We start from the raw sequence: 13,373 nt of genomic DNA, 5'->3' as shown, positions 1-13,373 counted from the left end.
TTATTTCAGTCAAAAACTCTTATTGTAATATAAAGTTCAGAACGAAACCAATTTTTCTGGACTATCCAAGTAATCTGAGATGCAAAATTCTAATTGTACATTATCAAAATTATGTCATTTAACAATGTGAAACTTAAGTAGTCATTTAACAATGTGAAACTTTCGAAGCCATTTCTGCAAACCTATGTAAACAGTGGCCCTCAAGCCAGTTTTAAGTCAGTCTGTTCCGAGATTTCGAGCTTGGGATCTATGTCTTTCAGAACAGCCTAGTGCAATAATGTGTTTAACTCAAAATGAAACCGCACTGTGAATTAGAACTGTTAATAACGTATTTGGATTAACTGGAACATGGGAGTTAGTCTGTTCAGAGACTCTGAGTGTGGAACCTGTGTCAGTCAAAATAGTAATAATGCAATGATGCATTATTGTAAATAAGAAGGACTGTAAAAGACAATTAACAATGATTGCTGTTCAACTTTTATATTAAAGTGTTTCATGTGAGTGAGGCTGTTGTAGGTTGGTTACATTATACTGTACCATGACTATTATTGTATAATTAGAAGGTGCAGCATGTGTATACTTGGGGTTGGGTTGGGTTGTTTGAGGGAAGAGACCAAACAGCGAGGTCATCAGTCTCGTCGGATTAGGGAAGGACGGGGAAGGAAGTCGGCCGTGCCCTTTCAAAGGAACCATCCCGGAATTTGCATGCAGTGATTTAGGGAAATCACGGAAAACCTAAATCAGGATGGCCGGAAGCGGGATTGAACCGTCGTCCTCCCGAATGCGAGTCCAGTGTGCTGCATACTTGGTAAATGAGACTTAACTACATAATTAAGACGTGGAATGGCGATAGCTAATTCATTGAGGAGATCTGACGCTTATGGAAGTAATCTTATTGAAACAAAATGCTTTTGTGTCGATCACATTATTGGATGTAGATAGTGTTGTACCCACCCATATTTACAGCTAATGTTTCACCTTGATCGCTGCCACCAAGGAACTACTAGCTGGTATTATGGCCAGGTATGTCACAGCTAGACATTCTGTTATTGACAATAGCTATAAAACAGCAAGAGCAATACACGACTCTGGAATGCAACAATTTGGAGTACCAGTGATATTCACTGCTACAGAAAAAACTCACAATTGTAGCAAAGAAACACAAAACTACATAAGTAACTCCCTGCAGCCTAAAGTACTACAACAAATCTATATAAATTTATTGCTATATCAGAAGTTAGCATTCTTCTGCATTTATACAGACATGTCCACATATGTTTTTACATTTTCTGCGAATGTCCATATTTTTTTAGTTTTGGGGATTTGTTTTCATCATATCTCATAAACAATTTATATGCTTTTTACTTCAGTTGTTGAATTGCATCATCATGGACTTGTGTGGAAGAATCTGAGAAATCTTTGTTTGTTAAAATTATTGAAATTGACAGTAAAAAGTGTTTTGATCAGTTTTCAAATTTAAAAAGAAATTGTGGCCACTTATGACGGAAAATCTGAATCAAACCAGAAGAAATGGTGCAAGTACATGGAGTCATGCAGTAGTGAAGAACAGTTCAGTGAATTAATTAAAATTGCTCATTTTTCTCCAAAGTTCTAGCACATAACATGTGTGTTGAGAGGTTGTTCTCCTTCATATGTCTGCAGTGAACAAAGGAGAGAAGTGGACTTACAGTGGATGTGTAAAATGATAAAATTTAATTTGTTTAAAATTTTATTTATATTAACAAAAGGAACTTTTAAACAAGATTCAATCTAGTGAAAAGTACGTGAGGTACATAGGATTTAAAGTACATTAGGTATGTGCAATAAATAGGCTATAATACTTTTATTTTGATTCATATCTAAGATAGCGATGTGACATCATCACAAAATTGAACTAACAATGTTTCATTCGGTACTTTTAGTCTGGATTTTGATAGGAACAGCAGTCACTGTTTTGCAGCAGTCGTTATTTCTTACTTAAAACAAAAAAATCTCAACCTAGTACTAATTACCTGGGCTGTGCTAGATGTAGAGGTATGGTAGTCATACTTCTTTATTAAAAAGTAGCCTTGCTGACTATCTTATCGAGATCCAGACTAGAACCGTCCTAAAACATGGAGATCAGTCCTGTTGCGGGTGTCCTTTTTTTGGGTTTTCAGAATATGGTAACCCTATGAGAAGTACATACAATAGTCAAGTGTACAGATGTCATGCCTCCAATCAACAACACACATTTCCGCTAAGTAAATGTTAGCAGCCCTTTTATTTGTTTCAGAGATTTGTAAAACTCCTTTGAGTTATGAATAAGTAGCACTCATGTTCAAGTAATAATATTTCAATTATTATGCTTTCACTTAATTTCTATTTGTTATATGTGCTTTTCTCTTCATTCTTTTCTTCTTCTGTCTATATCTTGTTTGTGCTGTGGTTGGAATTGTGCTGAGTAATAAATTGCTATTATGTATCTAAATACTTTGTAATTTCAAGCATTAACAACAATATACATTTCACCACTAGTTGTAATTAACCAAGTATCCATCCACTAGTTTTGTAGATTTAGCTTTTTTGAATATTCACTACAGTCACACAAATTCAAAACTTTCAGTATGAGTTGGCAAAAACAACATGCTACACTGCAACCACTCTATGTCCAATGTTTGAATTCCCACAACACAAAATCAAATTAGGCCTGTATACTCAGAATATAAAATTTAATGTAGAATCTTGGTTTTGTGGGGGTATGAATACACATTTCGTAATTCACTGTTACACAATATCCACTCTGCCACAGACTGTATATTCAGAGATTAAATGAAATTCACATTAACAACTGCGAAATATTAAATGTCAAGATGAAGCATTGCTTTGTGGGGATAAAATGAGGCAACACACAAAATTTCACAGTTTGCCAAAATTTCACGAATTGTGTTTTTTGCAATTCCCAACCGTTTCGTGGCGAATATTTCTGTTGTTTCTCCAATCATTTACTGACACACAGATGTTTTGTAAACATCAGAAATTAATTTCTAGTCGATTCGCGCCAAATGTTTTCATCGTTCGATTATATATTCGTTCTCATCAGTTGACTGCACTCTTCAGACTTATCTTTGGAGTGGAATGTATTATAGCTCGAGGAAATACGCCAACTTGTTTCCATAAGTTATGGCTGTGGTCAAAATCTTCTCGAAAACTTTGCAGGAGACTGTATTTAAACGACATGAATCAGAACAGTCTACACAATATGCCACTTGCATCCGAATGTCTTCGTCGTCTGATTGTAACCTCTGTTGTCATCGGCTGACTTCGAATTGGAGCTATCTTTTGAATGGAATGTATTGTAGGTTGGGGAAATAAACATTCGGTTTGGCAAAGTTATGTTGAGATAGTAAATGTAAAACGTTTCTCAACGTTTTGTGATAAATTGGTGAAAAGGTCATACATTTCGCAGACCTCCTGCTAGCCACTGCATACATATGACATAGTTTCGGAAATGGAAGCGTTTTCCCAAACTGCCATGTAGCTCAGCAACCTACACTACATTTTCAAATTAACAAAGTAAGCAGTGTGACACAGAATCCTCCGTTGATCATCCTAAAGTGGTATATGTAATGATTCTCTTTGTATATTTCTATTTAAATTGTTTTGCGTTAAAAGACTCTTTGGAAGATTGACTGAAAGTATGATATGCACAAAAGCCACGGACAAAAGCAAACTGAAAACATAAACAGTGTACACTTAAGTCACATTTTTGGTTCATGGAGCTCTGTAAATATCTGAATGGAGAATGTTATCAAACCTTCAATACTTGGCATGACACGTTCCATATGTATATGAGAATATTTTACTGAGAATATTTTGAGGACCATCAATACTGTTCATCTATTTTTCAGATATGGGCAATACATTAATACACGCTCTCAGATGGTCATTATATAGACAGTTGGTCAATATTATTGCACTTCTGAGGATCCCTTAAGACCACTACATTGTATGTTTAGCATATCTAGAGAAGAATAAATTGAACCATTTCAAAACAAGTACAAAAATAGTGATATTTATGCTTTATTATTTAAACCTCTGGTGTGATCGAACAGTGATAGGCCGATCAAACTATTGATTACGATACGTTTTATTTCACTTAAGGCAGATTCACACTTGAAGGAACAAAACTTCACAATATGTCCTATCGATACATTCCACAATGCATTTCAAATGATGGCATTCACACAGGTTATCAATGTCACGTTACCTCAAGTCGAGGTTTCTCAGGAAGAGAGTTTTGATGTTGACAGTGGTGTGGGGACTGTGTCGTCGTCTGCTAACATCGGAAGTTATCCTATTTTTGCCTCACTCACTCGTGTTATGGTAGTTTATTTTGTGCTCCTTCGTCTTCTTAATCTTTGTTTTTTTTTTTAAAAAAATTTATTTTGCCATAGTATCGTGACAAGTTAAAAATGATCTGTGACTAACTGGACATGTTTTCCGCTGAATCTTCTTCCATAAGCGAAAAATGATTTATATTTTACAATAACACTTACACTATGTACAAGGAAGAACATAAATTGATGAAGAAAATTACATTAAATAACCTTTAAAGACCATTTAACACTGACTGTCATTTGACATCTCGTCACGTCCCCACCACATCACATCACCGCCACATCGGGGTGTATTCACACTGTCACTATGTCCCCAATGACGTATTACATCAATCTGCCTAGCCCAGTACAAAAGTTGAAAGTGAAGTTATCAGTTAGCATCTGTGGTTCAAAAATTCGGGGTGTTGTATTGGAAATGAGGAACTAACAACGATAAAGTATGTTAAGGACTAAAGCAAACTTCATAATATATGTTCTTGACCAGTTTTGTGTGGTAAATTGAACCAACATTTCAAAGCATAGACATTTAGTTGCTACGGATATATATATATATATATATATATATATATATATACACACAGTGTTCTGGGGCAGTGGGCGCATAGCACGAATTTTCATTTACATCACATGCTGCACCATCCTGGAGGACAACAGGAAATGTCACAAACAGCAGAAGTGCCCGTCTCTCAGTTGTGTTCTGTCCTCTGGAGTTGTGGCTGAAACTCAAGTGTTATTTACAGTGATTTTAATATTAATAAAGTAGCTTTTTGTAAAAAAAGACCTTTAATTTATTAAGTATGGAAGAGAAGCTGGAAATCAAGCAGTCAGGTGCAAACCAACCAAAAGGTTTCTTAATATCTTAATGGAAGGAAGAACATGACTTTCTGTAATACATGGTTCTGCAAAAAGTCGTGGTTAACAATGAGTAGAGAGAAAGAAAACTTATTTTGTTTATGTTGAGAGTTATTTGGTGGTGCAGGATTTGGACAACAGAGGGCTGTAAAAATCTAAAACATTTAAGTCATCGAATGACGCATATGTGAGAAGTGGACTATATAGAAAAAAAACTTGTAAATATAAAATTCTTTGCATCATTAACATTACTGCTCAGACTGATTCGACATATAAAATGTTAATTAGGAACTTGATGAATCAGTTACGAAGAACAGACACATATTAAACAGAGTACTTAATGTTTTGTTGAACTCGTGTGTTAGCACTAAGACCTCAGCTAACTGTGGCAGTTCATTAGATTTGTTATCTTTTCTAGGATGTCTTGATGGTGTGTTAGACAGTCGCCTAAACAGCTCTAGCACTTCCACCCATAAATATACACTGACCAGCCAGATCATTATGACCACGTACGTAATTTCCAGTATGTTCACTTTGGCATGGATAACAGTGGCGCCATGTCATGGCACACAAGCAGTGAGGCCTATGTAGATTACTGCAGGGAGTTAGCACAAAAATCTGCACACACAAGTTACCTAATTACCGTAAATTCGGGGAATGGAGGGGCGATGACCTCTCACACCTTGTTCAATCACATCCCACATGTGTTCGACTGGGTTCAGATCTGGCGAGTTAGGGGACCAGCACATTAACTGAAACTCGCCACTGTGTTCCTCGAACCACTCCATCATACCCCTGGCCTTGTGACATGGCGCATTATTTTGTTGACAAATGCCACTCACATCAGGAAACACTATCGTCTGAAGGGGTGTACGTGGTCTGCAACCAGTGCACGATACTCCTTGGGCATCATGGTGGTTTGCACAAGCTCCACTGGACTGTGGATAACCACATGAATGTTCCCCAGAGCATAATGGAGCTGACACTAGCTTGTCTCTGTCCCACAGCACAGGTCTCAAGGGGCTGTTTCCCTGGAAGACTACGGGTTCAGGCCTTCCCATAAGCATGATGAAGAAGTTATTCGGATTCATCAGACCATGCACTGTTCCACCACTGCACCAACATCCAGTGCCAATGGTCATGTACTCATTTCAGACTAAGTTGCCAATGTCATGGTGTTAACATTGGCACTTCGATGAGCCAGCAGCTGTGGAGACCCATCGTTAAAAGTGTTGAGTGCACTGTGTATTCAGACACACTTGTACTCTGCCCATCATTAAAGTCTGATGTTATTTCCACCCCCAATGTCTGGATATGGTTTCACCTTGGTTTCACCACGTGTTGAAGACACTCTCCACAACACTCCTCAGATGCCCAAAAATAGTCGTGCAGTTTCCAAAATGGTTGTACCATGCTTCTGAGCCATCACAATTAGCCCTTGGTCAAACTTAGATAGATCGCACGTCTTCCCCATTCTACACATGGACAGCACTCTCAGTGATACTACATGCACTACTGGTGCGGCTGACTAGCAGTCATTCCTCGCCAAGTGACGCTGCTATCGCCTGGACGGGTTTATATCAGTAGCTGGTTGGTGGTCATAAAGTTCTGTCTGGACAGTGTACATCACACATTATATAAAACGAACTTTTAGATGTATGTGTCAAGTTGACAATGAATAACAGTTTAAAGACATTAATGCTGCTTCTTTTGTTTCTGCACAGACAGCTGAAACAACAGATAGTACGAGCACATCAACATAATGAAATTAGCTCTCTGGATCTGAACCTGCATGTAACAGATGGTAATCTTAACTTTGACAACCCACCACAACAGATAACATCATTGATGCTGATTCTTGTCATGCACAACTCAACGTTTTTTCATGTAATGATCTACCTCATGACTGAGGTCTCCCTAACCCTTTCTGCTATTGTTACTGCACTTAAAAACTTGAAGTATATAACTGTCAAAAATGGGTATCAAGCACGTCTTGCAAAAAGATTTTATAAAAGTAAAACCAATAACAATGTAAATTCCTCTAAACTCGATAAAAATGACCTTAATCTTAAGGAATACATTACAATCCCATTTCTAGGTGACATATAGTATCATATAGCTAATTTGTTTAAAAAATATAACATTACTGTGTCCTTTTCCACCAATAATGTCACTTTGCTGTTCTTTATATGAGCTGCATAAGTAAGTACTAAATATGAAGCCTGCAAGTGACAAATATCTCAAATCTGTGATATACAAAATTCAATGTAATATATGTCCAAGTTTTTATAGAGGTCGGACAGGGAGGGCGTTTAAGACTTGCTTTCGTGAGCCTTCACTCATCAAAGATGGTGAAAATTCATATAAATCAACTTTCACAGAATATCTCAAAATCGAGAAACACACTCTTCCTCCTCCATCTTTGTACAGCATTGAAGTTTTGCATACAGTCTACAAGGGCTACAAAATGAGCCTCTCAGAAAAGTTTGAAATATATAAACATTCATACATAAATTTCAAAGATTTGTCAAACAACTGACCTGCATTGAAAAATGGACTCTATTTTGATTGTGTAACATCTCTTATGAAATGGGTAGTTATACTTTTTATACACTTTTATATATGTTCCTTGCTGATAGCACACCAACTTAATTCATTTACTGTAAATTATCAATTTGTGTTTATAATTATCATACAAAAATGTACATTTTTGGAGATGTCATGGAATTACGCTTCTGTGAAGAAGATATTGACATTGTCTAAACCAATATGAAGTAAGTCTTTGTAATACACTTATTACACTTTATGCACAGGTATGGCCCAGTTTCACCAGTTTAAAATATCCCACATTTTATAGGTCTCTGAAGATGACAGACTAAACTGCTAAAGCAAAGTAAATATCCTAATTGTATAGCTGATGATTGAACTTTGTTCAATACAGGAAGTGTAATTAATCTGAAACAATAATCATTGGCGACATCAATGCAAACAGTCGGTGGCATAGTTTTTTGACATCTGATACAGCACTATTTTCAGATTTAATAAGAACAAAGCGTTCCCTTCATGTGAGTCTTTGGATGCTTACATCTTGTGGGTTGTAGAACAACACACAAAGATTATAGCCAGTGCTGCTCTTGTTAACTAACACTTCTACACTCGTACCATCATCCTTATATCTTGTGACATCTAAATGTAAATTGTTGTATTGTGCAAGGGATCCATGATATATTATTTACTGTTATTAATTGTGTACAAGTAAAGTCACAACTGCATATAAATATCGATTATCAAGGTCTAAGCATGAGAGTGCTGTGCCAGAGATATTGTTGTATAGTTGAGGGCAGGATTTCAGCAAAGAGCCACAATTATGCTGACTAGTGGCAAAGCATAATTTTTAATTATTAAGATTTTATTAAATGCAATGTTCACAAGTTATTCATTAGGCAACTGAAGCTATGATCATTTTCATAATGATATAGTGACACTGTTCTTTCATTACACTCAGCGATGTTATAAGTATTGCTCAGTCCTCCACATTTGGTGCACTGATGACTGTCGGTGGGTTTGTGGTGCCCTTTGTTCAACATATTTGGTGATGTAGTTCATAAGCTGCCACCTTCGTGTATAGGTCGCGCAAATGGAAGTTGCCTTCCTTCCACTCATTATCTGTAATCGCTGGTGTGTTGAGAAGTCAACATTCTATATCTCTTGTTTGTTGCTGCCTTTCTTGCAGGAGCCTGGTGCTTTGCAGGGTTGATATCAGGCTATGAGCTGCTATCAGATCTTGAATGAAGAAGTGCAGTACTTACCTTTGTTAAAGTGATGTGCCCCAGTAACTGATTGTAACAAACTGACCATACATGTGAATGTTGACATTGGAGATGTGCAACATCAGGCACATCTGGTATTTTGTCTGTAGTTCTCCTACCTGGCGTTTTCTAAATATGTCCCTCTGAGTGTGGCTTCGATTATGATGTGGTGCAGTAACTGTGAGAATCATAAAAAATACAGTACTACTTTTCAGTGAAGAGCACATGAAATTTATTCCAAGGGATGCCTCTTTTATTTTATGTGACACTCAAAAATAATAATATTAGATTAACACTCTTTTACACTCTTACCAATCATATGTAACTGCAGATGGCTCCTGCCCATTCCTTAGTGTTTCTGAAAAATATTTAACACAACTGCTCAAAAAAGCAATTAAGTCTGCTCCTGCCTGAGTCTCTGTCCGATAAATACAACTGCTGTATTAAACCACTCTTAAATTTATGACCACTCACAGTTGAGGTCCATGCCGAGTGGTTTTGCTACCACAAGCGAGCTTCTGTTTTGAGAACTTCAACCAATCACAGCCCAGGAAATCCACGCTACCTTATATGGCCGAGTTTTGCTCAGCTAATAGCAAGTTACGACGCTGTATCCAGGTGAGTTATTACTCTGTAACTAGTCACCACAACGCATCTGCTGTCCTTTATCCAGACTGTAGGTTGGTTGGTTGATTTGTGGGGGTTGAAGTGACCAGACTACAAAGGCTATCGGTCCTTTTTTCCACGATCATGAAACACCCACAAGGAACAAAAACAAGAAACAGAGATGACAAGGGACGACACAGAACAAGAAAGACATAGACGGAGACCAGAAAAGAGGAATTAAAAACTGACAGAGTGTTACAGTGGTTGGCCGACCATGGAAACAAAAAAAAGGAAAAGCCAACCACCAGAGGCACACTAAAAACTCCACTCTAAAACCGTAGCCCAAAGGCCAGACTCAACACAAAAAAGGGGACAAACCATCAGATCGAGTGATAAAAGCCCCATGCTCGAATAAAACTCAAAACGAAGCCTGCCATTGCAGTGTCATCTGTTAAAAGTGCAGGGAGCGTATCAGGCAACGCAAACGTCTGCCTGAGAGCAGTTAAAAGCGGGCAGTCCAACAAAAGGTGGACCACCGTCAATGCTGATCCACAGTGACAGAGAGGTGGGTCCTCATTGTGCAATAAATAACCGTGCGTCAGCCAGGTGTGGCCAACGCGTAGCCGGCAGAGTACAATGGAGTCCTTGCAAGAGGCCCACAAGGAGGAGTGTCACACACCGGTAGTCTCCTTGACGACCCGAAGTTTGTTGGGTGAAGGCAGGGTGCGCCATTCATCACTCCAGGCACCAAGTACCTTCTGCCGCAAAACTGACTGGAGATCACACTCCAAAAGGCCAATCTCAAGGGCCAGTGCATGGACAGCCTGTTTGGCCAGTGTGTCAACACGTTCATTAGCTGGGATGCCGACATGACCTGGGGTCCACATAAAAACCACAGAGTGCCCGCAATAGGCAAGAGTATGGATGGACTCCTGGATAGCCATTACCAGACAAGAGCGAGGAAAAACTGGTCGATACCTTGTAAATCGCTCAGGGAGTCACTATAGATAACAAAGGCCCCACCTGAGCAGGAGTGGATATACTATAGGGTGCGAGAGATGGCTACCAGCTCAGTAGTGAAAACACTGCAGCCAGCCGGCAATGAGCGTTGTTTAGAATGATCTCCAAGAGTAAGGGCATAACCCAATCCACCAGCAACCATCGAACCGTCGGTATAGACAACGTCAGAGCCGTGAAACGTGGCAAGAGTGGAAAGAAAGCGGCTGCGGAGGGCCTCAGGAGGGACTGAGTCCTTTGGGCCCTGTGCCAAATCCAGCCGAAGGCATGGGTGGGGTACATACCACGGGGGTATACGTATATATGGCCCTGGAAAAGACGTGGGAGGGGAAAAAACTCAAGCCCAGAGAAAAGAACCCAGACATGAACTGTGATCGTACACACTGGCCAGGGCTGCCATTCTGGAAGATGTACGACCAAGTTGGGGAACAGGAGACAGTAATTTGGATGCCCAGGCAAACTACAAACATGTGCAGCATAAGCAGCCAGTAGTCATTGGCGCCGGATCCGCAATGGAGTGACGCCAGCCTCTACAAGTACGCTGTTTACAGGGCTTGTACCGAAAGCTCCAGTTGCGAGTCAGATCCTGCAGTGAAGTATGGGGTCAAGTAACTGCAATGTGGAAGGCGATGCCAAACTGTAAGCCAGGCTCCCATAATAGAGACAGGACTGAATCAACGCCGGATACAGTCGTAGAAGGGTAGACCGATCGGCACCCCAGTTGGTGTGACTCAAGCAACGAAGAGCGTTAAGATGGGGCCAGCACGTTTGTTTAAGCTGCGAATATGAGGGAACCAATTCAACTGGGCATCAAAAAGCAGGCCCAAAAACCAATGCGTCTCCACCACGTTCGCTGTCAAGATAAAGCTGTGGCTCAGGTTGAACAGTGTGATGCCGGCAGAAATGTAAGACACAGGTCTTGGCAGCCGAGAACTGGAAGCCGTGCATGATGGCCCAAGTCTGCACCCTGTGGATAGCGCCCTGTAGCTGCCGTTCAGCAACCACAATGCCAGTGGAGCTATAGTACAGGCAAAAGTCATCAGCATACAAAGAAGCCGGTATGGACGTTCCTACAGCAACAGATAGCCCATTGATAGCAACTAAAAAGAGGCAGACACTCAAGACTGAGCCTTGCAGGACCCCATTCTTCTGGACTCGGGAGGAACTGTGGGAGGAATCAACTTGCACGTGGAAGAAACGAAGCGAAAGAAAATTTTGAATAAAAATCGGGACTGGGCCCCTATGACCACATTCCTGAAGCGTGGTGAGGACGTGATGTCGCCACGTTCCGCATGTAAAAAAAGACAGCAGCCAGATGCTGACAGCTTGCAAATGCCATGCAGATGGCAGACTCCAGGCAGACCAGATTATTGGAGGCAGACTGGCCATTACAGAACCCACCCTGGGATGGAGCCAGAAGGCTCCGAGACTCAAGTAGCCAACTCAACCTCCGGCTCACCATGCGTTCGACCAACTTGCACAGAATGTTGGTGAAGCTAATGGGGTGGTAGCTGTCCACCTCCAGTGGGTTCTTGCCAAGTTTCAACCCGGGGATGACGATGCTTTCCCGCCATTGCGATGGGAACTCACCCTCAGCCCAGATACAGTTGAAAACGTCGACGAGGTGTCGCTGGCAGTCCACCGAGAGGTGTTTGAACATCTGATGGTGGATGTGATCCGGCCTGGGTGACTATTCTGTATCTTTACGCCACTGTGCCGATCGTTTCGGTACTCAAGAGCACCGAACGGTCTAGTACTAGAATTAGAGTCCCTGCGTTATTCAGTATGCATTTCGGAAGCGATACTGTTTGGGTCTAGAGAACCGAAGCGCTGTTGTCGGTTCGCGTCGCGCAAGCCAATCAAAAGCAAGTGGCCACAGATCCGCGCTTGCGCACTGCAGCGCGCACAGCGCCACGAACACAAAGCGGCTAGCAGACGACACAGGCGCGCTATTCTTCCAGGTACCGAAAAATAGGTTTACGATGCCATAACGCATGACGCCGCATTCCATCGAGCTGACGTGCCCGCCTTCATCGCTCTTGCCTCCTCCTTAACAGTATCAGGCGCAGTATATCCATTTCCATGATTCTCAGCTGAAATGCATAGAAATTTTTACAGTTTCCCTGACCGCATGTTTCCATGCATCCATAATAACGATAGCGTATTTGACTGCATTCCGCAGATTGTCGTAAATGCCGCGTTATGTCATCTTATTCTCATTCACACTGACGTGCTTTGGATTTTACGTTTCGGAAAATGAGTTAGGAATAGTGTGTAGTACCGCACTGTACTAATACATCTATAAAAACATCAGAAAAATCTGACCTTTTCAAAGAATTAGAAGATAAACAGAATATGGTTATAGCTCACACCTAGAGATACAAATGATTAAGTAGCCCACTTCCCTATATGATACGTTAACGATTTGGGTCTTAAAAACAAAACTGAAAAAACGCATTTTCTAGAGCTCGTGCAGTTCGTCGAAGTTTACAACCTACATCTCACGAATGAAAATGTTTCGTATATGGTGCTAAAGTCTAAAAATATTACGGCAGAGATCTTTCATCTCTGTCTACTATTGTTGAGGATTCGATCGCTGATAAATACACTCCTGGAAATGGAAAAAAGAACACATTGACACCGGTGTGTCAGACCCACCATACTTGCTCCGGACACTGCGAGAGGGCTGTACAAGCAATGATCACACGCA

This window comes from Schistocerca piceifrons, chromosome 3 (genome assembly GCF_021461385.2).
Source record: "Schistocerca piceifrons isolate TAMUIC-IGC-003096 chromosome 3, iqSchPice1.1, whole genome shotgun sequence".
NCBI classification, from domain to species: domain Eukaryota; kingdom Metazoa; phylum Arthropoda; class Insecta; order Orthoptera; family Acrididae; genus Schistocerca; species Schistocerca piceifrons.
Note: the sequence above shows the minus strand (reverse complement) of the source record.